The sequence below is a fragment of the Bison bison genome, unplaced genomic scaffold (assembly GCF_000754665.1).
Source record: "Bison bison bison isolate TAMUID 2011002044 unplaced genomic scaffold, Bison_UMD1.0 scf7180017864064, whole genome shotgun sequence".
NCBI lineage: Eukaryota > Metazoa > Chordata > Mammalia > Artiodactyla > Bovidae > Bison > Bison bison.
In genome coordinates, this window is record NW_011494636.1 from 2,299,269 (window position 1) to 2,304,525 (window position 5,257).

At 39.7% G+C, this 5,257-nt stretch overlaps 1 protein-coding gene and 1 non-coding gene across 2 annotated transcripts in view; both read left to right on the plus strand.

Annotated features, from left to right (window-relative positions):
* Nucleotides 1-5,257, plus strand: part of RGS7 (regulator of G-protein signaling 7) — a 489,491-nt gene that overhangs the window by 434,999 nt on the left and 49,235 nt on the right. The window lies entirely within an intron of this gene.
* Nucleotides 3,260-3,331, plus strand: TRNAY-GUA. Its single transcript has one exon. It is a non-coding gene; the product is annotated as a tRNA-Tyr (tRNA).

Consider the following 5,257-nt stretch of genomic DNA (forward strand, 5'->3'; position numbering starts at 1 on the left):
TGAGCGCCAAAGAATTGATGCTTTTGAACTGTGGTGTTGGAGAAGACTCTTGAGAGTCCCTTGGACTGCAAGGAGATCCAACCAGTCCATTCTGAAGGAGATCAGCCCTGGGTGTTCTTTGGAAGGAATGATGCTAAAGTTGAAACTCCAGTACTTTGGCCACCTCATGCGAAGAGTTGACTCATTGGAAAAGACTCTGATGCTGGGAGGGATTGGGGGCAGGAGGAGAAGGGGATGACAGAAGATGAGATGGCTGGATGGCGTCACCGACTTGATGGACGTGAGTCTGAGTGAACTCCAGGAGTTGGTGATGGACAGGGAGGCCTGGCGTGCTGCGATTCATGGGGTCGCAAAGAGTCAGACACGACTGAGCGACTGAACTGAACTGAACTGAACACTAGTCAAAAGATAGGTGGAGTTGTTGTTCAGTTGTTCAGCCATGTCTGACTCTTTGTGACACCATGGACTGCAGTATGCCAAGCTTCCCTGTCTTTCAGCATCTCCTATAACTTGCTCAAACTGGTGTCCATTGAGTCAGTGATGTCATCCAACCATCTTGTTCTTTGTTGTTATCCCCTTCTCCTGCCTTCAGTCTTTCTCAGCTTCAGGGGGTTTTCCAATGAGTCGGCTCTTCTCATCAGGTGGCCAAAGTACTGGAACTTCAGCTTCAGCATAAGTCATTCCAATGAATATTCAGGATTGATTTCCTTTAGGATTGACTGGTTTGATTTCCTTACTGTCCAAGGGACTCTCAGAGTCTTCTCCAACAGTTTGAAGGCATCATTTCTTTGGCCAAAGATCAAGGCATCATTTAATCAGCGCTCAGCCTTCTTTATGGTCCAAATCTTACACCCATACATGACTACTTGAAAAACCATAGCTTTGACTATACAGACTTTTGTAGGCAAAGTGATATCTCTATTTTTTAATACACTGTCTAAGTTTGTCATAGCTTTTCTTCCAAGAAGTAAGTGTCTTAATTTCATGGCTGTGGTCCCTGGGTGCAGTGATTTTGGAGCCCAAGAAAATAAAGTCTGTCATGGTTTCCATTGTTTCCCCATCTATTTGCCATGAAGTGATGAGACCAGATGCCATTATCTTTGTTTTTTGAATGTTGAGTTCTAAGCCAACTTTTTCACTCTCCTCTTTCGCTTTCATCAAGTTGCTCTTTAGTTCCTTTTCACTTTCTGCCATAAGGGTGGTGTCATCTGCATATCTGAGGTTGTTGATGTTCCTCCCAGCAATCTTGATTCCAGCTTGTGCTTCATCCAGCCCAGCATTTCACATGATGTACTCTGCATAGAAGTTAAATAAGCAGGGTCACAATATACAGCCTTGATGTACTCCTTTTGCTATTTGGAACCAGTCTGTTGTTCCATGTCCAGTTCTAACTGTTACTCCTTAACCTGCGTACAGGTTTCTCAGGAGGCAGGTACGGTGGCCTGGTATTCCCATCTCTTCAAGAATTTTCCACAGTTCGTTTTCATCCACACAATCAAAGGCTTTAGCATAGTCAATTAGTAGCTGTATTAATTTCAGATGAAGCCAGCTCCAGATCAAGAAAAATTATCAGAGATGAGGAGCAACATTATGTAATGATAAAGAGATCAATTATTCATGAAGACGTAACAATCCTTAATGTGTGTGCACAATAGAGCATCAAAATATGAGACCGAAACTGGATAGAACTGCAAGGAGAAATAGACAAATACACCATTATAGCTGTAGTCTTCAGCACACCTCTGTCATTGAATGACAGATCTAACAGGCAGAAAATCAAGAAGAACATAACTGAACTGAAGAGTGCCATTAATCAACTGGATTTAATTGATATCATAAGCTGCTTCATCCAATAGCAGCAGAATATACCTTCTCCTCAAATTCCCATGGAACACACTAAGAAAGAACACATTCGGAGCCACAAAACTCATCCTAATAAGTGTAAAAGAATTTTAATGGAAATTATATGAAGTATTCCCAGGCCACAATGGGATTAACTAGATACCAGTAATGGAAAGATAGATGGAAAATGACAAAATACTTAGAGTTAAGCAACACATTTCCAGATAATATATAGGTCCAAAAGAAGTTTCAAGAGCAATTGTAAAATATTTCAAGCTAAATGAAAATACATGTTATCAAAATCTGTGGATGCATTGAAAGTTGTACTTGGCAATTTATAAATATATGCATTGATACATATGTTAGGAAAACCTAATATCAATAATCTAAACTTTAATATTAGAAAACTAGAAAAACCCAGAAGAAAAGAAATAAAACTTAGAGCAGAAATCAATTAAATTGAAAACAGGAAAGTGATAGAGAAATACAATACTTAGAGCTGGTTCATTAAGGTTGATAAATTGCTCCTCAGTCCATGGAATTCTGTCCAAGCAAGAATACTGGAGTGGGTAGCCATTTACCTTCTCCAGGAGATCTTCCCCACCCAGGGATCAAACCAGATCTCCTGCATCGCAGGCAGGTTCTTTACAGGCTGAGCCACCAGGGAAGCCCCTCTAGTTAGAGAGCAGACACAAGTTACTAATAGCAGAAATAAAAGAGGAATGATTACCACTGATCACACAGGTGTTATTTTGATAAGAAATGAATATTGTGAACAACTCTATGCCCACGAATATGAAAACCTACATGAAATGCACAAGTTTTGTGAAAGACACAGTTTACCAAAACTCACCCAAAAAGTAATTGATATGAATATACCTACATGTATTAATGAAGAGTTGTATCTATTAATAAAGATTAAACAATCTATTCAACAAAAGAATTTAAATATATAACAAATAACCTTCCAAAATAGAAAGCAAAATCCCAGATGAATTCACTGAAGAATTCTAGCATGCATTTAAAGGAGAAATTATACCAATTTTTTTTTTTTACTATTTTTCCTGAGAAGAGAAGAGGGCCTACTTCCTATGAATAACTCAGTCTATGATTCCAGCATTACTTTAATACCCAAACCTCACAAAGTCATTGCAAGAAAGGCAAACAAATGTCTCTCATGACCCACAGCTGCAAAATTTTCAATAAATTATGAATATATGACATCCAACAAATGTATGATAAGTATACACCACAACCAAGTGGAATTTATTCCATGTACACAATGCTAGTTCAACATTCCATAATCAACAGTTTAAAAATCATATACTCGTAACAATAGAAGCAGAAAAAATGTGACAAAATCCAACACTCAATAAAAGATAAAAATTGTCAGCAAACTAGGAATAGAGAAAGGGCTTCCCTGGTAGCTCAGCGGTTAAAGCGTCTGCCTGTAATGCGGGAGACCCAGGTTCGATCCCTGGGTTGGGAAGATCCCCTGGAGAAGGAAATGGCAACCCATTCCAGTATTCTTGCCTGGAGAATCCCATGGACGAAAGAGCCTGGTGGGCTACAGTCCACGGGGTCACAAAGAGTCAGACACGACTGAGCGACTTCACTTTCACTTTCACTTTCAGGACTAGAGGAACTTCCTCAACTTATTGATAAAGCACATTTACCAAAAACCTGCAGCTAATATCATACTTAATGGTGAAATACTATTAATAGATGGTTTCTCTCTGACGTCAGGAACAAGGCAACATGTTCCTTCTCACCACTCCTATTCAACATCTTACTGAAGGACCTAGTTAATATAATGACAAGAAAAGGTAGTTGAACATGCACAAACTGTGCTGTATGTCTCAGGGAACTCAAACAGGGGCTCTGTATGAACCTAGAGGGGTGCGATGGTGAAGCAGATGGGACAGAGGTTCAAGAGGGAGGGGACATTTGTGCACCTAAGGCCGATTCATGTTGATGTTTGACAGAAGACAAAATTCTGTAAAGCAGTTATCCTTCAATTTAAAAATAAATAAAGTAAAAAAAAAAAAAATACGCAAACGGGAAGGAAATTGGGAAGGAAGAAATAAAACTATCTTTGTTCACATATAACATGGTTTTTTTCTATGTAGAAAATCACAAGGAATCAACAACCACAGCAACAAAGCTCTTAAAATTAATAAACTGCAGTAATATAGTTGCAGGATATAAAGTTAATACACAGAAGTCAACTGATTTCTTATATATTAGCAATAAACAATTGGAATTTGAAATTAGAAACAATACCATTTCATTAGCACTAAAAGTTAAATGCCATTACATATAGATTTTAAGTCTATCAAAACACACAAGAATAATATGGGGAAAGTACTGAAGCAATTTCAGTATTTGCTGAAAAAAATAAAGATCATGATAAATGCAGGGAATATTTCATGTATGGAGATAGGAAGACAAGTATTGTGAAGATGTTAGTTCTTCAATACTAGATCTATAGATTTAACACAGTCCAAATCAAAATCCCAGCAAATTATTTTGTGGCTATTGACAAACTAATTCTAAAATTTATGGAAAGGACAAATGACACAGAATAACCACCACAATACTGAAAAAGAACCACAAAGTCAGAGGACTGTGTTCATGTTCAGTTACTCAGTCATGTCTAACTCTTTGCATGCCAGGCTTCGCTGCCCTTCACCATCTCCCGGAGTTTCTTCAAACTCTTATCCACTGAGTAGGTCATGCCATCCAAGCATCTCATCCTCTGTTGCCCACTTCTCCTTCTGCCCCAGTGTTTCTCAGCATCAGGGTCTTTTCCAATGGGTCAGCTCTTGGCATCAGGTGGCCAAAGCTTCAGCTTTAGCATCAATCCTTCCAATGAATATTCAGTGTTAATTTCCTTTAGGATTGACTCGTTTGATCTCCTTGCAGTCCAAAGGACTTTCAAGAGTCTCCTCCAGCACCACCATTTGAAAGCATCATTTCTTTGGCACTCAGCCTTCTTTATGGTCCAACTCTCACATCCTTACATGACTACTGGAAAAATCATCAGATCAGATCAGATCAGATCAGTCGCTCAGTCGTGTCTGACTCTTTGCGACCCCATGAATCGCAGCACGCCAGGCCTCCCTGTCCATCACCAACTCCTGGAGTTCACTCAGACTCACGTTCATCGAGTCAGTGATGCCATCCAGCCATCTCATCCTCTGTCATCCCCTTCTCCTCCTGCCCCCAATCCATCCCAACATCAGAGTCTTTTCCATTGAGTCAACTCTTCACATGAGGTGGCCAAAGTACTGGAGTTTCAGCTTTAGCATCAGTCCTTCCAAAGAAATCCCAGGGCTGATCTCCTTCAGAATGGACTGGTTGGATCTCCTTGCAGTCCAAGGGACTCTCAAGAGTCTTCTCCAACACCACAATT